Source organism: Daphnia magna, unplaced genomic scaffold, assembly GCF_020631705.1.
Source record: "Daphnia magna isolate NIES unplaced genomic scaffold, ASM2063170v1.1 Dm_contigs336, whole genome shotgun sequence".
Classification (NCBI taxonomy): domain Eukaryota; kingdom Metazoa; phylum Arthropoda; class Branchiopoda; order Diplostraca; family Daphniidae; genus Daphnia; species Daphnia magna.
In genome coordinates, this window is record NW_025533252.1 from 25098 (window position 1) to 47049 (window position 21952).

The 21952-nt window shown below is 43.7% G+C and overlaps 15 non-coding genes and 4 pseudogenes across 15 annotated transcripts; all 19 read left to right on the plus strand.

The window, feature by feature from the left end:
* The first annotated feature begins 6696 nt into the window (after positions 1-6696).
* Positions 6697-6815, plus strand: LOC123468359. The gene has a single exon (XR_006642220.1). It is a non-coding gene; the product is annotated as a 5S ribosomal RNA (ribosomal RNA).
* A 5875-nt stretch (positions 6816-12690) lies between these two features.
* LOC123468360 lies at positions 12691-12809 on the plus strand. Its single transcript, XR_006642221.1, has one exon. It is a non-coding gene; the product is annotated as a 5S ribosomal RNA (ribosomal RNA).
* A 358-nt stretch (positions 12810-13167) lies between these two features.
* LOC123468394 lies at positions 13168-13287 on the plus strand (annotated as a pseudogene).
* A 359-nt stretch (positions 13288-13646) lies between these two features.
* On the plus strand, positions 13647-13765 carry LOC123468361. The gene has a single exon (XR_006642222.1). It is a non-coding gene; the product is annotated as a 5S ribosomal RNA (ribosomal RNA).
* A 985-nt stretch (positions 13766-14750) lies between these two features.
* On the plus strand, positions 14751-14873 carry LOC123468346 (annotated as a pseudogene).
* A 358-nt stretch (positions 14874-15231) lies between these two features.
* Positions 15232-15350, plus strand: LOC123468362. The gene has a single exon (XR_006642223.1). It is a non-coding gene; the product is annotated as a 5S ribosomal RNA (ribosomal RNA).
* A 358-nt stretch (positions 15351-15708) lies between these two features.
* LOC123468392 lies at positions 15709-15828 on the plus strand (annotated as a pseudogene).
* Positions 15829-16186: 358 nt separating this feature from the next.
* On the plus strand, positions 16187-16305 carry LOC123468363. The gene has a single exon (XR_006642224.1). It is a non-coding gene; the product is annotated as a 5S ribosomal RNA (ribosomal RNA).
* Positions 16306-16663: 358 nt separating this feature from the next.
* On the plus strand, positions 16664-16782 carry LOC123468364. The gene has a single exon (XR_006642225.1). It is a non-coding gene; the product is annotated as a 5S ribosomal RNA (ribosomal RNA).
* A 743-nt stretch (positions 16783-17525) lies between these two features.
* On the plus strand, positions 17526-17644 carry LOC123468365. The gene has a single exon (XR_006642226.1). It is a non-coding gene; the product is annotated as a 5S ribosomal RNA (ribosomal RNA).
* A 358-nt stretch (positions 17645-18002) lies between these two features.
* LOC123468366 lies at positions 18003-18121 on the plus strand. The gene has a single exon (XR_006642227.1). It is a non-coding gene; the product is annotated as a 5S ribosomal RNA (ribosomal RNA).
* A 358-nt stretch (positions 18122-18479) lies between these two features.
* LOC123468367 lies at positions 18480-18598 on the plus strand. Its single transcript, XR_006642228.1, has one exon. It is a non-coding gene; the product is annotated as a 5S ribosomal RNA (ribosomal RNA).
* Positions 18599-18956: 358 nt separating this feature from the next.
* Positions 18957-19075, plus strand: LOC123468369. The gene has a single exon (XR_006642230.1). It is a non-coding gene; the product is annotated as a 5S ribosomal RNA (ribosomal RNA).
* A 358-nt stretch (positions 19076-19433) lies between these two features.
* LOC123468370 lies at positions 19434-19552 on the plus strand. Its single transcript, XR_006642231.1, has one exon. It is a non-coding gene; the product is annotated as a 5S ribosomal RNA (ribosomal RNA).
* A 358-nt stretch (positions 19553-19910) lies between these two features.
* On the plus strand, positions 19911-20030 carry LOC123468393 (annotated as a pseudogene).
* Positions 20031-20388: 358 nt separating this feature from the next.
* Positions 20389-20507, plus strand: LOC123468371. Its single transcript, XR_006642232.1, has one exon. It is a non-coding gene; the product is annotated as a 5S ribosomal RNA (ribosomal RNA).
* Positions 20508-20865: 358 nt separating this feature from the next.
* Positions 20866-20984, plus strand: LOC123468372. Its single transcript, XR_006642233.1, has one exon. It is a non-coding gene; the product is annotated as a 5S ribosomal RNA (ribosomal RNA).
* Positions 20985-21342: 358 nt separating this feature from the next.
* LOC123468373 lies at positions 21343-21461 on the plus strand. The gene has a single exon (XR_006642234.1). It is a non-coding gene; the product is annotated as a 5S ribosomal RNA (ribosomal RNA).
* Positions 21462-21819: 358 nt separating this feature from the next.
* Positions 21820-21938, plus strand: LOC123468374. Its single transcript, XR_006642235.1, has one exon. It is a non-coding gene; the product is annotated as a 5S ribosomal RNA (ribosomal RNA).
* The last annotated feature ends 14 nt before the right edge of the window (positions 21939-21952 follow it).

Below are 21952 nucleotides of genomic sequence, written 5' to 3' on the forward strand. Positions count from 1 at the left end.
CTGGGAATGGTCAACACACACCTCTTTTACCGTTCCCTTTTCCTGTGCCCCATGTATAAAGTCCTGACAGGCCCCAACAGCCCAGAAAGCTCTCTACTTCGGTATTGGATGTCCTTCCCTCTCCGAACCTTATTGCCACTCTACAAGGACAACACCGTACCCGTAGCAGTCATGAAGAGGCCCTATTACCTTCAGGAACCCCTGCATCAAATCAAGCAACTCTTTGCATCTTCAATCCTGGTGCAGGGGAATCCAATGGTACACCGGAAAACATATAACCATTGGGTCCTGGAGGTGACCACATTGGGAAAGCTGGAGATCCTGAGGCCTAATCTGGATTGGCCACGAATCTGGAAGGCGACTGCAGCCCTTCCAAGTAACATCAGAGAGACCATGTTCCTGTTCAACCAGCGACTTCTCCCTACCAGGACCAGATGCCATCGGTTAGATCCAGCCAAGGACGATAAATGCCCAATTTGCCATCAACACCCCGAAACCGATGAGCATCTGATGTTCCAGTGTCCTGGACGCCTCACCGTTTGGAGCTGGTTGGAAGGAATCATGCGTCAAAAGGGCTGCAAGACATCCAAAGAAGATCTTATTCGTGGTCATTTTGGGCCAATAGGGAATCTCCGGCAAGCGTTTACTCTTCTGGCTGCCTACATCTTCACTACCTGGAAGGCAAGGAACAACCAACGAACCCCATGCCAAGAAGAAGTAGAGAGTTTATGGAAAACACTTTGTCCCCACTAGTGAAATCCTACCATTCTCTTTTTCTTTTAAGTCGTAATTTTACTTTCATTTTGTTCATTTATTATTATTTGTGTATATTTATTGTAATACCTAAATATGTAAAACCTTTGTTTATATTTTGTTTATTGTATTCTATCTTACCCCTATGTCATCTGCCTTTGTTTATTTTTGTTTATTTTTGTATTAGCCCACCCCAAGATCCTTTGCATTTGTTTGTTTTGGTTTGTCTTGTTGTGCACTAAGACCGCCATTGCCAAATTTTCCTTTTCTCTGCCCTAATAACGTCTGCATCCGAGGGAAACAAATATTTTGATTTTGTTTGTTTTTTTTTTGTTTAAATTTGAAACATGGATGAAAATTAAAAGAAAATAAAAGAGAATTTTACAAAAAAAAAAAAAGAAGGGTGACCGCTTGGGAATACGGGATGCTGTTGGCATCAAACCTTTTATAGCCAGCAAGAGTTTCGTAAATGAATCAAAGTTTTAGTTAAAACCATCTCGTGGTGAATTTTGACACTCTATTAAACGCCATCTAGGGTTAAATTTTGTTATTTCATATCGTACACACTGATAGCTATTTTTTTAAACACCAACAAGGGAAGTTTAGAGCGTTTTATTACCATCAGTGACTTTACCGAGGAATGTGAATTTCTATCTCATAGAATAATGGTGGCTCAACGAACACGATGGTTACCAGTCCAATATCCTTAATGTTGGAGATCATAGACAATGAGGCTCGCACGATAATGACCGCACCTATAGGTGCCCAACAAAGGGATCGCCTTGGAGGCGGGATCGCCTTGGTGGCGTGACACAGGTAGTATATATATGTGAGACAACTCTTACCTGACTTATAGATAATAAGATAAATCACAGTCACTTCAGTCGTATGATCAGCTTCTATTAAATGTCACTTTCACACGAGGTAAGCAAGAACAGTGACAGGTGAAGGTAGACAGACAAGAGGAGCAGACGACGATATCGTGTTGCCAGATTGCACGCAGTGTGCGGATGAGCAATAGATATTGCGCAGTTATGCGCAATATCCTACACCCCCCCCCCCTCAAACGAACACAGTGTATTTGCAAAAGGGAAAAGGGGGGAGTAAGTGATTAAACTGATCGAATGCCTAGTGCATCCCGGATCAGGCTGAAGCGCGGGCCCGGCAGCGGCTTGGTCAAAATGTCGGCCAGTTGATTGTCCGTGCTGACGTACTGGATGTCTATCTCTCCGACTTCTTGTTGGAGGCGGATAAAGTGGTACCTAACGTCGATATGCTTCGTCTTCTGCCGCTGGTCTGGATGGCGCGTAAGCTGAATGGCGCTCTGGTTGTCGCACTTGATAACGATTGGTTCCCCCTTGCCTTGTTGGAATTCCGGCAGTATGCGGCGTATCCAGACTGCTTCCTTCGCGGTCTCGCTTGCCGCGACGTATTCCGCCTCTGTGGTGGACGTAGCCACACAGCTCTGACGGCGGCTACACCATGCTATGGGCCCTCCGTGGAGAAGGAAAGCGCTTCCGGTCGTCGATTTTCTGGTTTCGTTGCAGCCCGCGTAGTCGGCATCGGAATATCCGATCGGGGATTTTTCGGACGATCCGGTGTAGCAAATGCCGTGTCCGGGGGTCCCACGGATGTAGGAGATGATGTGGCGGACCGCCTTGATGTGTGATGAGTTGTGGCTTTCGATGAAGCGGGCCACCTGGCCGACCGAAAAAGAGATGTCCGGTCGTGAGACAAGAGCCAAATAAAGCAGGCAGCCGACCGCCTCTCGGTAGGGGAAGGCGGTGTCTGTTGGGCTCCCCTCTGCCGGCTTAATTAGGTGAACTCCCGGGTCCGCCGGAACCGATTTCGGGAAGCATGAGGTCATCTGGAACTTGTTGACCAAGTGCTCGATATAGTCCGGTTGGCCGAGGTGGATTGTCCGCCTTTTCCTGTCTCTGGTGATGGTGATGCCCACGAAGCGTTCTAGTGGGTAGGCTCGGATTTTGAATGTGCCGCCTAACGCGACCAGGAATTTGTCGATTACTTGCTTGTCTGTGCTTGCGACGATGCCATCATCAACCCAGATGACGAGGAAAGTTTTTTCTGCACCATTGGTTCGGGTGAAAAGGCAGGGATCCGCTACACTTTGGTTAAGACCTTGCTGTTTAATGAAGTCTGTGAAGTGCTCCCCCCATACGCGAGAGGCTTGCTTCAGGCCGTAGAGGCACTTGTGTAGGCGGCACACCTTGTTCTCCTGGCCAGGAGCTACGAAACCTTCAGGCTGCACCATGTAAATTTCTTCCGCTAGTTGTCCATAGAGGAAAACGGTCTTTATGTCCATTTGGACGGCTTCTAGGTCCTCTGCCGCGATGATAGATGTCAACATCCGAAGGGTGTCGTGGGTCACTACGGAAGCGTAGGTCTCGTTGAAGTCGTATCCGGGTCGTTGGCTAAATCCCTTCGCAACGAAGCGGGCCTTGAAGCGACGTTGCTCTCCGTTCATTCCTGGTTTAATGTCGAATGTCCATCGTGACTTGATCGGTGATCTTCCCCTGGGGCATTCTACGAGTGACCACGTCTCGTTTTCCATCAGAGACTGGTATTCTTCCTTGATGGCCGCCTTCCACTGGGTTGCTTCCGGACATTTGATGGCTGCTGCGTAGCTGTCTGGAATGAAGATTCCACTAGCGCACGATCGGCTTTTGGCTGGGTAAGCCTTCCATTCCCGCAAGGGTACCCGGCCTCGAAGGGAGCGCCGGACTTGCGTCTCTTTCTCACCTTGAGATTCTTCCGGGGTTCCGGATGCCTCGGGCTGTTGCGGTGGTTTGGCCGTGTAATCGGTTTGTTCCGGGTCACTCGCTTCCCCTTGATGGTGATTTTTGGTCGTTGGCTGTGGCTCGGGTGCTCGGGGAGGTCCCTCTTGAGCTTCGGTGGTCGGAGCTTGTCGTTCTGTTATTGGTGTGTGGCTGGTAGGATCTTCGGGCACATTGACGAGACGGTGGTGTTCATCGAATGTTACGTCCCTGCTTATTTTTATTGTTCGGGTCGATGGGTCGTAGAATCGCCATCCTTTCGTCGTCTCGCAGTAGCCAATGAAAATACAGCGGATGCTTTTCTTGGCCCACTTCCGCCTCAGGGCATCCGGGACGTGGATATAGGCGATGGATCCGAAGACTCTCAGGTTCGATACATCCGGTGGATTGTTGTGCCATCTTTGGTATGGCGTGACGGGGGACGTTTTGCTGAGTACTCGGTTGAGCGTGTATACCGTGGATTTGGCCGCTTCCCCCCACAGGCTGATTGGTAGGCGGCTTTCCTTGATGAAGTTGGTCGTTCCGGTGGTAATTGCTTCCCACCATGGTTCCGATGGTGTTTGGCAGTCGTGGAGGCAGCTGCGGGCTCCTTCCGCTACTGTCCGTATACCCCTCTCTGACACACCGTCCTGTTGAGGCGTGTGTGGTGCGCTGGTCTCATGCTGTATTCCTTTGTGGGTGAGCCAGGTCTGGAATTCGTTGCTGCCATATTCGCCTCCGTTGTCCGTCCTTAGGGTGCGGACCAAGTTTCCAGTTTCCCCGCGGATGGTATGGATCAGCTCCATGAACTTCCCGGCAGCTTCGGATTTTTTCTTTAGGAGACGGATGAACCGCATCCCGCTGTAGTCGTCAACAAAGAGCACAAAATAAAGCGCACCTCCAGGAGTAGCCTTCTCCATTGGGCCGCAGATGTCCGAATGGATAAGCTGGCCGGAGTAGGTTGCCCTCTTGCGGCCAGTGGGGAAAGGGGACCGTTGGTGCTTTCCGTATTGGCAGCCTGGACATGGCTCTGATGGCATCTCTGTGCTGGCGAGGTCCAATCCCTTGACGACACTGTTTGCTGCCATCTTGATGATCGTTTTTGGGCTGATGTGTGCGAATCGCCGATGCCATGTCGCCAATCCTGGTGAGAGAGATGATGCACAGGCGAAAGACTGCTGTCTTTCCAGATGAAGGCGTGGCTTGACGTCGAGCAGATAGAGTGTCCTCCCCACCCGTTCTCCAACCATGATCGGGCTTCCATTTTCTGAGGTGAAGTGAACTCGCGTACCGGTGAATGTCGCCTTCCATCCGAGGTCTGTCACGGCAGCTATGGAGAACAGGTTTGTGCCCATTCCGGGCACATACAGCACTTTCCTTATGATGACGGGGTTTTTAATTTTGTTGATCGTCGTCCAGGCGTGAACATCACCATAGCCTCTTACAGGATAGCTGGCTGATCCAATTCCTTTGATGGACCAGGAGCCGTCGGGTACGGGCACAAAATCCTGCAGCCAGTCCTTCTGGTCCGACATGTGCTGCGTCGCCCCGCTGTCCGCAAACCAATCTCCATTGCTTCTGGTATCGTATCGTGGAGACGTGGAGACGAGGCTGAAATCCTGATTAGGTGTGGCGTCCCTCATGAGGTCGGTTGCCATCTTGCCGTGATCTTTCTTCATTCTCTTCGCCAGGTCTGCTCTTTCCTTGTCCGTTCGTTCATGGCGCCTTTTGGTGTTGCAGCGGTCGACGAGGTGGTTGTCGAGGCCGCAGTAGGTGCATTCTTGAAGATCTTTACGCTGGCTGTCATAGTGGTTTCTGGGGCGACTCGAGTTGCGATGTTTGTTCCGTCCCTCTCGGTAGCTTCCTTTGGCCGATGAACCTGCTGATGGTTGGGTGTGAGGTTCTTCTTGTCGTCTACCGTTCCTGGTGGATGAGGTTGATGACTGGGCCTGGAGCGCCACTTCATTCTCGGTTGTTTTGGTTTTCCATCTTGCCTGCTCCCTCTCTTCTTGGAGCAGTTTGGCGGTCAGGCCGAGGATGGTCTGTCTCTCTTGGTTGGAGTTGTGCCAAGCGGTCTTGAATCCGTGGTACTCGGCTGGAAGAATGCTGATGATTTTGGTGCACAGTTGCTCTTCGTTGACTGGGAGGCCAATCTCCCCCAGGTGATGTGCGATGGATGTAATCTCAGCTATGTGGTTCTTCATGTCAGTGCCCGGTTGGTACTGATAACTGTAGAATCTTGCCTGGACATCGAGCCGGTTATCTGCTGCATGCTCTAGATGTTGGGCAGAGAGAGTCCTCCACATCTGGTGGGCGGTCGTGCATGAGATCAGAAGTCGTTGTTGGGACAGTTCGGTTGTAGATAGGATGTAACCACGTGCCCTCACGTCCTTCATTCTCCATTCCACTATCTGGTCTTCAATGTCATCGTCAACTTCTCCTTCGACCTTTTAAGAGGATGGGCAGTGGGAGGTTAATGATTGCTGCTGTGTGTAATGCGTAATTACAACTACTTAATCAGCTAGTGCAATATGTGGTGGCAATCTAAACCTGCTCTGGTAGGGTGAGGACTCCAGTGGTCACTCCAATGAGACCGTTCTGTTCCAGCAAAACAAAGAGTCCCAATTTCCATAGTGAAAAATTCGCCCCATCGTACTTGGCGATGTGGGATACATCCTTGTGGGTGGAGCTCATTTCGTCTATGTCGCGGATAGCGTGTGGCTATCTGGGCCCATAACCTGTTGGAGATCATAGACAATGAGGCTCGCACGATAATGACCGCACCTATAGGTGCCCAACAAAGGGATCGCCTTGGAGGCGGGATCGCCTTGGTGGCGTGACACAGGTAGTATATATATGTGAGACAACTCTTACCTGACTTATAGATAATAAGATAAATCACAGTCACTTCAGTCGTATGATCAGCTTCTATTAAATGTCACTTTCACACGAGGTAAGCAAGAACAGTGACAGGTGAAGGTAGACAGACAAGAGGAGCAGACGACGATATCGTGTTGCCAGATTGCACGCAGTGTGCGGATGAGCAATAGATATTGCGAAGTTATGCGCAATATCCTACACTTAATTATAGAAATCAATCGTCCTTGTGTAGGTTTCAATGTTGGAAAATCATTCCATGAGTGTATTCAATTCAGTTTCGTATTAAAACGTCAACGGCCATACCACGCAGAAAAAACCTGGTCTCGTCAGCTCCCAGAAGTTAAGCTGCGTCGGGTCCCGTTAGTACCTAGAAGGGTGACCGCTTGGGAATACGGGATGCTGTTGGCATCAAACCTTTTATAGCCAGCAAGAGTTTCGTAAATGAATCAAAGTTTTAGTTAAAACCATCTCGTGGTGAATTTTGACACTCTATTAAACGCCATCTAGTGGTAAATTTTGTTATTTCACATCGTACACACTGATAGCTATTTTTTTAAACACCAACAAGGGAAGTTTAGAGCGGTTCTTAACCATCAGTGACTTTACCGAGGAATGTGAATTTCTATCTCATAGAATAATGGTGGCTCAACGAACACGATGGTTACCAGTCCAATATCCTTAATTATAGAAATCAATCGTCCTTGTGTAGGTTTCAATGTTGGAAAATCATTCCGTGAGTGTATTCAATTTAGTCTCGTTTTAAAATGTCAACGGCCATACCACGCAGAAAAAACCTGGTCTCGTCAGCTCCCAGAAGTTAAGCTGCGTCGGATGCAGACGTCTTTTTGTGTTCTCCCGTTTTTCCATCATTTTGTGAGTTTTTGTTATTTTTTATTACTTTTTGTTGTTATATTCGTGTTTTTGAGTGTTTATTTTGTATAGTTTAGCTGTTTTTGTTGTGTTTTGCCCCAAATTGTTTTATTTGTCGTGTTTGTTTACGTGTGTGGGGACCTTCCCTCCCCCTTTGGGCAGTTTGTTTACATTGTCTAGGGGACAATGGCTGCCAAGTGGCTCAATAGTGTAGATATTGATTTTGGGGTTCAATTCCCGAAATTGAGTATGCGTACGGTTCATGGTTTTGTGCGTAGTTTGAAGGTTGATGCTCAGGATCTCTTAGGCCTAGTTGCTGTGCTAGATACGAGAAACCAGGTCGCTAGAATTACGTTTACGTCAGAGGCATATACCTCAAATTTTTTGTCCCAACACAGTGGTATCGTCAGGACTGAATTGGAGGGGAAAGAAGTTAGTGTAGTCATCAGGGATAGCAATATTCAAGAGAAATTTGTTCGAATTGCAGGGATTCCACAGAACCTAGACTTGGGAATAGTTCAGACACGTCTTAAGGAATTTGGAAATGTAATTGAAGCTCGGTGGGAGCGCTATCGGGTGGCAGAGGATGAAGTTTTATACCCTGTCCTAGCCACTTGGATGATTGTACGAATGACGGTGACGAAAAACATTCCCTCATACATTACCATTGGCAGTTATCGTGCCATGGTTAAGTATGAGGGACAAAAGCCCACTTGCAGACTTTGCGACGAAGAGACACACTTTAGCTACGACTGCCCAACTTTAAAACGAAACCAGGAACCCACCATTGTCCAAAAACCTGTTGCCAAAAAGACTAAAAAGACAGAGACTATTAAACAGACACCCGTAGTAATTCCCGTGGTAGCAAATTCCATGGTTTCCCAGGTACCTCTGGAAAGTGAATCACAAGATTCACTCTCAGAAAGTACTAATAATTTGGAAACTGAATCCATGGAATGTGACACTGCTACCACTTCCCGCATCTGTACCTCCGAAAGACAACCCTTTGAAACCAATTTCAAAATCCAAAATAGCAGCACCTGACACAGAGACAGAAGACCAGGAAACAGTGACAATTATCATGGAATCAATGGAACCCGACACGGGGGAAATTGATACCACTGATCCAGACAAAACTAAGGACCCCCTGAAAATTCCCACGGTACCACGAAGCAAACGATTTAAACCTACCCTGACGCCCCAAAATTCGAAACCCACTTCAGGCATTCCCGTACTCAAAAAACCTAACACATGACTTCACAATTAAAAATCGCTTCTATCAACATTGGAGGTATTCGATCAGTCGAGCGACGTCAAATTCTTTTAAATTTCTGCAGGGACGGTAATTTAGATATCGTAGGACTTCAAGAGGTAGCCTTTCACTCTTGCCCAATTATTGAAAGCTGTTACCACTTGCTAGCAAATGTCGGTCCCAACAAAAAAGGAACAGCCATTCTAATTAGACATGGTCTGGAGTATTCTCGACTGCTTCTTGAACCTGACGGAAGGCTTATCTCCATTGACGTAAAATGTTTTACGTTTATTAATATCTATGCCCCGTCAGGTAAGCAGGTAAAGAATGAGAGAAACAATTTTCTTCGTCAAACCGTTCCTGCCTACTCGGTTACCACTCGACTGCCCTTCGTGTTGATGGGCGATTTTAATTGTGTTGACGACATCCAAGATAGGGCAAATATCCAATCCCTCCCTGTCCCAAGTAGTGTTGTTAGCTATGCTTTGAAGGAGATGGTTACTGGTCTTGATCTGGTAGACATCTGGAAAAAGCTAAATCATAGTGATCCGGGCCACACTTTCCATTACCACGATGGTTCTTCTAGGCTTGATAGGATTTATGCTAGTCGATCGTTTGCTGATAGATTTTTAAATATTTGTTTGCAGTCTTTATCGATTAGTGACCATCAGTCGGTACAATCCACACTTACTTGCAATCTTGATCTCCCAAATCGTAGCAGACCACCTGCCGGATTGTGGAAACTAAATACTTCAATATTGTCAGAAGAAGGTTTTCAGAAATATGTAACCAATTTTATTCAGGAATCTGCTAATCATCCTCTTAGGGAAAGTAATGTAGCAAATTGGTGGGAGAGTGTCCTGAAACCGGGTATCAAGCGCATTTCGGTGGATTATTCCAGGCAAAGAGCAAGGCTGATAAGAGAAACTAAGTTTTTCTATCAATCTTGCATACAGGAAATGGCCGAAGCAGATACCTTTGATTGGGTTGCCTTTCAACAGTTGAGAAAATTTTCAAAGTCTTGGGAGGAGAGCACACTCAAAGGGTGTGGGATTCGTTCCCGCTGCTTCGAAGGGCCAGATGTAGAGGAAGCAAGTATTTTTCACATAAATCGTGCCAGGAATAATTATCGAAAATGTTGCATTGATAAGATCATTGCCCCCAATGGCACTTGCTTATCGACCAAAGAGGAAATTTCAGCAGAAATTGTTGCTCATTTTACAAAAATTTTTAAGACTCAACCTTCTCCTGACATACTGGCAGGGTCTGAGTTCCTTGAAGGAGTAAGAGATTGCTTTAAGCCAACCCCAAACCTAACAGCACCAATTTCCCTTCTTGAGATTAGAGCTGCTCTAATAGCAATGAAGTCAAACAAGTCCCCTGGCACCGATGGCATTCCTTACGAGTTTTACGTAGAATTTTGGGACGTGATCGCACCCCACTTCTTGGATATGTTTAATCATATCCTGGAAAGGGAAACTCTGACGTCTTCGCAGGGCCAAGCGGCGATCAGGCTAATTCCTAAGTCTTCGGGACTTTGTGGAATTTCTAATTTTCGGCCAATTTCTCTTTTGAATTGTGACTACAAAGTCATGGCATCTGTCTTAGCGAGACGATTGAGGCAGACACTATCTTCTACCATAGGGCCTCATCAAAAAGGTGGGGTACCTGGTAGATTGATTTTTGATAATTTAAGTCTTTACAGAGATGTCATTCAATTTGTTGATGACCGGGGATGCCATGACTCTTCCAACTCTTTGATTCGGGGTATGGGCGCTGCCATTGTTGGAGTTGACTTTGAAAAGGCCTACGACCTGGTTAACAGGGAAGTCCTCTGGAGGATTCTGGATGTCATGGGTTACCCCACCACTTTCGTCCGTTGGTTACAGATTATGTATTCTGTAACAGGAATGTCAATCCTCAACGGATCGGAGGTGGCTGGGGTGATTAGTGATATTCAGTCGATTCGCCAGGGATGCCCCCTATCTGTCCATCTCTTCGTTCTATACATTGAGCCTTTACTTGTGCGTTTATCTCGAGTTCTCAAGGGTATATCATTGTTTAATGAAAAACTCACTGTCAGAGCCTTTGTTGATGACGTCACCATTTTCGTTTCTTGTGACGAAGATTTTACCAGGGCAGGACAAATCCTTGATATGTTCTGTCAGTGGACAAAGGCAAGGATGAATAAGGAGAAAACAAAAGCCCTGGGACTCGGGACTTGGAGCTCTAGATCAATTTGGCCTCTTGAGTGGCTTGTGTCAGCGCCAACATTGTCCCTGTTAGGAATTAAATTTTCCCATTCCATAGTAGAGACAGCTAGTAGGGTTTGGAATGATGCATTTGCTTTTTAAATGGTATTCTGCGAGAGAATGCCAGTCGACGGTTTAATATTTACCAGAGGGTGCTTTTCCTCAAGTCGAAGGCTCTCTCCGGAACTGTGTACTTTGCACAGGTATTACCTTGTAATCAAAATAATGGCTGACCAGATTTCGAAGGCTGTCATGAAATTTCTATGGATGGGAAAAGTAGAAAGGCCGAAGAAAACCGTAATTTTCCGTACTGTCAAAGAAGGGGGTCTGGGAATGGTCAACACACACCTCTTTTACCGTTCCCTTTTCTTGTGCCCCTTGTACAAAGTCCTGATAGGCCCCAACAGCCCAGAAAGCTCTCTACTTCGGTATTGTGATGTCCTTTCCTCTCCGAACCTTATTGCCACTCTACAAGGACAACACCACACCTGTAGCAGTCATGAAGAGACCATATTACCTTCAGGAACCCCTGCATCAAATCAAGCAACTTTTCGCATCTTCCATTCTGGTGCAGGGGAATCCAATGGTACATCGGAAAACATATAACCATTGGATCCTGGAGGTAACGACAATGGGAAAGCTGGAGATCCTGAGGCCTAATCTGGATTGGCCACGAATCTGGAAGGAGACTGCAGCCCTTCCAACTAACATCAGAGAGACCATGTTCCTGTTCAACCAGCGACTTCTCCCTACCAGGACCAGATGCCATCGGTTGGACCCCACCAAGGACGCAACATGTCCAATCTGCAATCAAGACCCCGAAACCGATGAGCATCTGATGTACCAGTGTCCTGAACGACTCACCGTTTGGAGCTGGTTGGAAGGAACTATGCGTCAGATGGGCTGCAGTTCGTCAAACGAAGATTTGATACGTGGCCATTTTGGTCCAGTAGGAAATCTCCAGCTTTCATTCACTCTTCTGGCTGCTTACCTCTCTACATCAACTGGAAGGCAAGGAACCATCTACGCACCCCACGTCAAGAAGAAGTAGAGAGCCTCTGGAAAGTCCTTCGTAAATCTAGATCCCAATTCCCCCTACCTTATCTTTTAATCCCATAAATTTTAGTTACATTTTGTTTATTTTTGTTTGTTTTGTATTTCCCATTCCCAGTTTTATTGACCTTTGTTTATTTTTTGTTTGTTTGTTTTTATATTTCACACCACCATTGTCTTCTGCTTTGTTTTACTTTTGTTTTATTTTTTTTTGAATTATCCCACCACCGTCAACCACATTGCATTTGTTTGTTTTTGTTTTTGTTTTGTTTAATATTATGATCCCCACCATTGCCAGATTTTCGTTTATTTCCCCTTGCTAACGTCTGCATCCGACAGCCAAATTTTTGTTTTGCTTTATTTTTGTTTTAATGCCCTAAATAGCTGATACCATGAGCCAATAAAAGATAATTTTAATAAAAAAAAGAAGTTAAGCTGCGTCGGGTCCCGTTAGTACCTAGAAGGGTGACCGCTTGGGAATACGGGATGCTGTTGGCATCAAACCTTTTATAGCCAGCAAGAGTTTCGTAAATGAATCAAAGTTTTAGTTAAAACCATCTCGTGGTGAATTTTGACACTCTATTAAACGCCATCTAGTGGTAAATTTTGTTATTTCACATCGTACACACTGATAGCTATTTTTTTAAACACCAACAAGGGAAGTTTAGAGCGGTTCTTAACCATCAGTGACTTTACCGAGGAATGTGAATTTCTATCTCATAGAATAATGGTGGCTCAACGAACACGATGGTTACCAGTCCAATATCCTTAATTATAGAAATCAATCGTCCTTGTGTAGGTTTCAATGTTGGAAAATCATTCCGTGAGTGTATTCAATTCAGTCTCGTATTAAAACGTCAACGGCCATACCACGCAGAAAAAACCTGGTCTCGTCAGCTCCCAGAAGTTAAGCTGCGTCGGGTCCCGTTAGTACCTAGAAGGGTGACCGCTTGGGAATACGGGATGCTGTTGGCATCAAACCTTTTATAGCCAGCAAGAGTTTCGTAAATGAATCAAAGTTTTAGTTAAAACCATCTCGTGGTGAATTTTGACACTCTATTAAACGCCATCTAGTGGTAAATTTTGTTATTTCACATCGTACACACTGATAGCTATTTTTTTAAACACCAACAAGGGAAGTTTAGAGCGGTTCTTAACCATCAGTGACTTTACCGAGGAATGTGAATTTCTATCTCATAGAATAATGGTGGCTCAACGAACACGATGGTTACCAGTCCAATATCCTTAATTATAGAAATCAATCGTCCTTGTGTAGGTTTCAATGTTGGAAAATCATTCCGTGAGTGTATTCAATTCAGTCTCGTATTAAAACGTCAACGGCCATACCACGCAGAAAAAACCTGGTCTCGTCAGCTCCCAGAAGTTAAGCTGCGTCGGGTCCCGTTAGTACCTAGAAGGGTTGACCGCTTGGGAATACGGGATGCTGTTGGCATCAAACCTTTTATAGCCAGCAAGAGTTTCGTAAATGAATCAAAGTTTTAGTTAAAACCATCTCGTGGTGAATTTTGACACTCTATTAAACGCCATCTAGTGGTAAATTTTGTTATTTCACATCGTACACACTGATAGCTATTTTTTTTAAACACCAACAAGGGAAGTTTAGAGCGGTTCTTAACCATCAGTGACTTTACCGAGGAATGTGAATTTCTATCTCATAGAATAATGGTGGCTCAACGAACACGATGGTTACCAGTCCAATATCCTTAATTATAGAAATCAATCGTCCTTGTGTAGGTTTCAATGTTGGAAAATCATTCCGTGAGTGTATTCAATTCAGTCTCGTATTAAAACGTCAACGGCCATACCACGCAGAAAAAACCTGGTCTCGTCAGCTCCCAGAAGTTAAGCTGCGTCGGGTCCCGTTAGTACCTAGAAGGGTGACCGCTTGGGAATACGGGATGCTGTTGGCATCAAACCTTTTATAGCCAGCAAGAGTTTCGTAAATGAATCAAAGTTTTAGTTAAAACCATCTCGTGGTGAATTTTGACACTCTATTAAACGCCATCTAGTGGTAAATTTTGTTATTTCATCATCGTACACACTGATAGCTATTTTTTTAAACACCAACAAGGGAAGTTTAGAGCGGTTCTTAACCATCAGTGACTTTACCGAGGAATGTGAATTTCTATCTCATAGAATAATGGTGGCTCAACGAACACGATGGTTACCAGTCCAATATCCTTAATTATAGAAATCAATCGTCCTTGTGTAGGTTTCAATGTTGGAAAATCATTCCGTGAGTGTATTCAATTCAGTCTCGTATTAAAACGTCAACGGCCATACCACGCAGAAAAAACCTGGTCTCGTCAGCTCCCAGAAGTTAAGCTGCGTCGGGTCCCGTTAGTACCTAGAATAGGGTGGTGACCTTGCTTTGGGAATAAAGTCGGGATGCTTTTGAATTTTCTTTTTTTGTTTGTCATCAAACCTTTTTTTTATACGCCAGCAAGGAGTTTGGGGTTTTTACCATCAGGGATTTGAGGAGGGTTTTTTCTGATATGGTGTGTTCGTAATTATGAAATCAATTTTAGTTTTAATGTTGAAATTTGTGGTGTATTTTTAAAACCATCTCGTGGTCTCGATAGTTTTGCGTTCGTTAGTACTCTATTAAACGTCCAAGTTCTAGTTAACTTGTGGTAAATTTTTTTTTGTTATTTCACATCGTACACACTGATAGCTATTTTTTTAAACACCAACAAGGGAAGTTTAGAGCGGTTCTTAACCATCAGTGACTTTACCGAGGAATGTGAATTTCTATCTCATAGAATAATGGTGGCTCAACGAACACGATGGTTACCAGTCCAATATCCTTAATTATAGAAATCAATCGTCCTTGTGTAGGTTTCAATGTTGGAAAATCATTCCGTGAGTGTATTCAATTCAGTCTCGTATTAAAACGTCAACGGCCATACCACGCAGAAAAAACCTGGTCTCGTCAGCTCCCAAGTTAAGCTTAAGCTGCGTCGGGTCCCGTTAGTACCTAGAAGGGTGACCGCTTGGGAATACGGGATGCTGTTGGCATCAAACCTTTTATAGCCAGCAAGAGTTTCGTAAATGAATCAAAGTTTTAGTTAAAACCATCTCGTGGTGAATTTTGACACTCTATTAAACGCCATCTAGTGGTAAATTTTGTTATTTCACATCGTACACACTGATAGCTATTTTTTTAAACACCAACAAGGGAAGTTTAGAGCGGTTCTTAACCATCAGTGACTTTACCGAGGAATGTGAATTTCTATCTCATAGAATAATGGTGGCTCAACGAACACGATGGTTACCAGTCCAATATCCTTAATTATAGAAATCAATCGTCCTTGTGTAGGTTTCAATGTTGGAAAATCATTCCGTGAGTGTATTCAATTCAGTCTCGTATTAAAACGTCAACGGCCATACCACGCAGAAAAAACCTGGTCTCGTCAGCTCCCAGAAGTTAAGCTGCGTCGGGTCCCGTTAGTACCTAGAAGGGTGACCGCTTGGGAATACGGGATGCTGTTGGCATCAAACCTTTTATAGCCAGCAAGAGTTTCGTAAATGAATCAAAGTTTTAGTTAAAACCATCTCGTGGTGAATTTTGACACTCTATTAAACGCCATCTAGTGGTAAATTTTGTTATTTCACATCGTACACACTGATAGCTATTTTTTTAAACACCAACAAGGGAAGTTTAGAGCGGTTCTTAACCATCAGTGACTTTACCGAGGAATGTGAATTTCTATCTCATAGAATAATGGTGGCTCAACGAACACGATGGTTACCAGTCCAATATCCTTAATTATAGAAATCAATCGTCCTTGTGTAGGTTTCAATGTTGGAAAATCATTCCGTGAGTGTATTCAATTCAGTCTCGTATTAAAACGTCAACGGCCCATACCACGCAGAAAAAACCTGGTCTCGTCAGCTCCCAGAAGTTAAGCTGCGTCGGGTCCCGTTAGTACCTAGAAGGGTGACCGCTTGGGAATACGGGATGCTGTTGGCATCAAACCTTTTATAGCCAGCAAGAGTTTCGTAAATGAATCAAAGTTTTAGTTAAAACCATCTCGTGGTGAATTTTGACACTCTATTAAACGCCATCTAGTGGTAAATTTTGTTATTTCACATCGTACACACTGATAGCTATTTTTTTAAACACCAACAAGGGAAGTTTAGAGCGGTTCTTAACCATCAGTGACTTTACCGAGGAATGTGAATTTCTATCTCATAGAATAATGGTGGCTCAACGAACACGATGGTTACCAGTCCAATATCCTTAATTATAGAAATCAATCGTCCTTGTGTAGGTTTCAATGTTGGAAAATCATTCCGTGAGTGTATTCAATTCAGTCTCGTATTAAAACGTCAACGGCCATACCACGCAGAAAAAACCTGGTCTCGTCAGCTCCCAGAAGTTAAGCTGCGTCGGGTCCCGTTAGTACCTAGAAGGGTGACCGCTTGGGAATACGGGATGCTGTTGGCATCAAACCTTTTATAGCCAGCAAGAGTTTCGTAAATGAATCAAAGTTTTAGTTAAAACCATCTCGTGGTGAATTTTGACACTCTATTAAACGCCATCTAGTGGTAAATTTTGTTATTTCACATCGTACACACTGATAGCTATTTTTTTAAACACCAACAAGGGAAGTTTAGAGCGGTTCTTAACCATCAGTGACTTTACCGAGGAATGTGAATTTCTATCTCATAGAATAATGGTGGCTCAACGAACACGATGGTTACCAGTCCAATATCCTTAATTATAGAAATCAATCGTCCTTGTGTAGGTTTCAATGTTGGAAAATCATTCCGTGAGTGTATTCAATTCAGTCTCGTATTAAAACGTCAACGGCCATACCACGCAGAAAAAACCTGGTCTCGTCAGCTCCCAGAAGTTAAGCTGCGTCGGGTCCCGTTAGTACCTAGAAGGGTGACCGCTTGGGAATACGGGATGCTGTTGGCATCAAACCTTTTATAGCCGAGAGTTTCTAAATGTCAAGTTTTAGTTAAAACATTCGTGGTAAATTTTGACCTTATCAAAGCCTAGTGGTAAATTTTTATTTCATATTTCACACTGATAGCTATTTTTTTAAAACACAAGTTAAGTTAATACCATCTCGTGGTACGAACGATGGTTACCATGAATATCCTTAATTATAGAAATCAATCGTCCTTGTGTAGGTTTCAATATTGGAAAATCATTCCGTGAGTGTATTCAATTCAGCCTCGTATTAAAACGTCAACGGCATACCAGCAGAAAAACCTGGTCTCGTCAGCTCTAGAATTTAAGTGCGTCGGGTCCCGTTAGTACCTAGAAGGGTGACCGCTTGGGAATACGGGATGCTGTTGGCATCAAACCTTTTGTAGCCAGCAAGGTTTCGTAGATGAATCAAAGTTTTAGTTAAAACCATCTCTGGTGATTTTGACCTCTATTAAACGCCATCTAGTGGTAAATTTTGTTATTTCATCATCATAACACTGATAGCTATTTTTTTAAACACCAACAAGGGAAGTTTAGAGCGGTTCTTAACCATCAGTGACTTTACCGAGGAATGTGAATTTCTATCTCATAGAATAATGGTGGCTCAACGAACACGATGGTTACCAGTCCAATATCCTTAATTATAGAAATCAATCGTCCTTGTGTAGGTTTCAATGTTGGAAAATCATTCCGTGAGTGTATTCAATTCAGTCTCGTATTAAAACGTCAACGGCCATACCACGCAGAAAAAACCTGGTCTCGTCAGCTCCCAGAAGTTAAGCTGCGTCGGGTCCCGTTAGTACCTAGAAGGGTGACCGCTTGGGAATACGGGATGCTGTTGGCATCAAACCTTTTATAGCCAGCAAGAGTTTCGTAAATGAATCAAAGTTTTAGTTAAAACCATCTCGTGGTGAATTTTGACACTCTATTAAACGCCATCTAGTGGTAAATTTTGTTATTTCACATCGTACACACTGATAGCTATTTTTTTAAACACCAACAAGGGAAGTTTAGAGCGGTTCTTAACCATCAGTGACTTTACCGAGGAATGTGAATTTCTATCTCATAGAATAATGGTGGCTCAACGAACACGATGGTTACCAGTCCAATATCCTTAATTATAGAAATCAATCGTCCTTGTGTAGGTTTCAATGTTGGAAAATCATTCCGTGAGTGTATTCAATTCAGTCTCGTATTAAAACGTCAACGGCCATACCACGCAGAAAAAACCTGGTCTCGTCAGCTCCCAGAAGTTAAGCTGCGTCGGGTCCCGTTAGTACCTAGAAGGGTGACCGCTTGGGAATACGGGATGCTGTTGGCATCAAACCTTTTATAGCCAGCAAGAGTTTCGTAAATGAATCAAAGTTTTAGTTAAAACCATCTCGTGGTGAATTTTGACACTCTATTAAACGCCATCTAGTGGTAAATTTTGTTATTTCACATCGTACACACTGATAGCTATTTTTTTAAACACCAACAAGGGAAGTTTAGAGCGGTTCTTAACCATCAGTGACTTTACCGAGGAATGTGAATTTCTATCTCATAGAATAATGGTGGCTCAACGAACACGATGGTTACCAGTCCAATATCCTTAATTATAGAAATCAATCGTCCTTGTGTAGGTTTCAATGTTGGAAAATCATTCCGTGAGTGTATTCAATTCAGTCTCGTATTAAAACGTCAACGGCCATACCACGCAGAAAAAACCTGGTCTCGTCAGCTCCCAGAAGTTAAGCTGCGTCGGGTCCCGTTAGTACCTAGAAGGGTGACCGCTTGGGAATACGGGATGCTGTTGGCATCAAACCTTTTATAGCCAGCAAGAGTTTCGTAAATGAATCAAAGTTTTAGTTAAAACCATCTCGTGGTGAATTTTGACACTCTATTAAACGCCATCTAGTGGTAAATTTTGTTATTTCACATCGTACACACTGATAGCTATTTTTTTAAACACCAACAAGGGAAGTTTAGAGCGGTTCTTAACCATCAGTGACTTTACCGAGGAATGTGAATTTCTATCTCATAGAATAATGGTGGCTCAACGAACACGATGGTTACCAGTCCAATATCCTTAATTATAGAAATCAATCGTCCTTGTGTAGGTTTCAATGTTGGAAAATCATTCCGTGAGTGTATTCAATTCAGTCTCGTATTAAAACGTCAACGGCCATACCACGCAGAAAAAACCTGGTCTCGTCAGCTCCCAGAAGTTAAGCTGCGTCGGGTCCCGTTAGTACCTAGAAGGGTGACCGCTTGGGAATACGGGATGCTGTTGGCATCAAACCTTTTATAGCCAGCAAGAGTTTCGTAAATGAATCAAAGTTTTAGTTAAAACCATCTCGTGGTGAATTTTGACACTCTATTAAACGCCATCTAGTGGTAAATTTTGTTATTTCACATCGTACACACTGATAGCTATTTTTTTAAACACCAACAAGGGAAGTTTAGAGCGGTTCTTAACCATCAGTGACTTTACCGAGGAATGTGAATTTCTATCTCATAGAATAATGGTGGCTCAACGAACACGATGGTTACCAGTCCAATATCCTTAATTATAGAAATCAATCGTCCTTGTGTAGGTTTCAATGTTGGAAAATCATTCCGTGAGTGTATTCAATTCAGTCTCGTATTAAAACGTCAACGGCCATACCACGCAGAAAAAACCTGGTCTCGTCAGCTCCCAGAAGTTAAGCTGCGTCGGGTCCCGTTAGTACCTAGAAGGGTGACCGCTTGGGAATACGGGATGCTGTTGGCATCAAACCCTTTATAGCCAGCAAGAGTTTCGTAAATGAATCAAAGTTTTAGTTAAAACCATCTCGTGGTGAATTTTGACACTCTATTAAACGCCATCTAGTGGTAAATTTTGTTATTTCATATCGTACACACTGATAGCTATTTTTTTAAACACCAACAAGGGAAGTTTAGAGCGGTTCTTAACCATCAGTGACTTTACCGAGGAATGTGAATTTCTATCTCATAGAATAATGGTGGCTCAACGAACACGATGGTTACCAGTCCAATATCCTTAATTATAGAAATCAATCGTCCTTGTGTAGGTTTCAATGTTGGAAAATCATTCCGTGAGTGTATTCAATTCAGTCTCGTATTAAAACGTCAACGGCCATACCACGCAGAAAAAACCTGGTCTCGTCAGCTCCCCAGAAGTTAAGCTGCGTCGGGTCCCGTTAGTACCTAGAAGGGTGACCGCTTGGGAATACGGGATGCTGTTGGCATCAAACCTTTTATAGCCAGCAAGAGTTTCGTAAATGAATCAAAGTTTTAGTTAAAACCATCTCGTGGTGAATTTTGACACTCTATTAAACGCCATCTAGTGGTAAATTTTGTTATTTCACATCGTACACACTGATAGCTATTTTTTTAAACACCAACAAGGGAAGTTTAGAGCGGTTCTTAACCATCAGTGACTTTACCGAGGAATGTGAATTTCTATCTCATAGAATAATGGTGGCTCAACGAACACGATGGTTACCAGTCCAATATCCTTAATTATAGAAATCAATCGTCCTTGTGTAGGTTTCAATGTTGGAAAATCATTCCGTGAGTGTATTCAATTCAGTCTCGTATTAAAACGTCAACGGCCATACCACGCAGAAAAAACCTGGTCTCGTCAGCTCCCAGAAGTTAAGCTGCGTCGGGTCCCGTTAGTACCTAGAAGGGTGACCGCTTGGGAATACGGGATGCTGTTGGCATCAAACCTTTTATAGCCAGCAAGAGTTTCGTAAATGAATCAAAGTTTTAGTTAAAACCATCTCGTGGTGAATTTTGACACTCTATTAAACGCCATCTAGTGGTAAATTTTGTTATTTCACATCGTACACACTGATAGCTATTTTTTTAAACACCAACAAGGGAAGTTTAGAGCGGTTCTTAACCATCAGTGACTTTACCGAGGAATGTGAATTTCTATCTCATAGAATAATGGTGGCTCAACGAACACGATGGTTACCAGTCCAATATCCTTAATTATAGAAATCAATCGTCCTTGTGTAGGTTTCAATGTTGGAAAATCATTCCGTGAGTGTATTCAATTCAGTCTCGTATTAAAACGTCAACGGCCATACCACGCAGAAAAAACCTGGTCTCGTCAGCTCCCAGAAGTTAAGCTGCGTCGGGTCCCGTTAGTACCTAGAAGGGTGACCGCTTGGGAATACGGGATGCTGTTGGCATCAAACCTTTTATAGCCAGCAAGAGTTTCGTAAATGAATCAAAGTTTTAGTTAAAACCATCTCGTGGTGAATTTTGACACTCTATTAAACGCCATCTAGTGGTAAATTTTGTTATTTCACATCGTACACACTGATAGCTATTTTTTTAAACACCAACAAGGGAAGTTTAGAGCGGTTCTTAACCATCAGTGACTTTACCGAGGAATGTGAATTTCTATCTCATAGAATAATGGTGGCTCAACGAACACGATGGTTACCAGTCCAATATCCTTAATTATAGAAATCAATCGTCCTTGTGTAGGTTTCAATGTTGGAAAATCATTCCGTGAGTGTATTCAATTCAGTCTCGTATTAAAACGTCAACGGCCATACCACGCAGAAAAAACCTGGTCTCGTCAGCTCCCAGAAGTTAAGCTGCGTCGGGTCCCGTTAGTACCTAGAAGGGTGACCGCTTGGGAATACGGGATGCTGTTGGCATCAAACCTTTTATAGCCAGCAAGAGTTTCGTAAATGAATCAAAGTTTTAGTTAAAACCATCTCGTGGTGAATTTTGACACTCTATTAAACGCCATCTAGTGGTAAATTTTGTTATTTCACATCGTACACACTGATAGCTATTTTTTTAAACACCAACAAGGGAAGTTTAGAGCGGTTCTTAACCATCAGTGACTTTACCGAGGAATGTGAATTTCTATCTCATAGAATAATGGTGGCTCAACGAACACGATGGTTACCAGTCCAATATCCTTAATTATAGAAATCAATCGTCCTTGTGTAGGTTTCAATGTTGGAAAATCATTCCGTGAGTGTATTCAATTCAGTCTCGTATTAAAACGTCAACGGCCATACCACGCAGAAAAAACCTGGTCTCGTCAGCTCCCAGAAGTTAAGCTGCGTCGGGTCCCGTTAGTACCTAGAAGGGTGACCGCTTGGGAATACGGGATGCTGTTGGCATCAAACCTTTTATA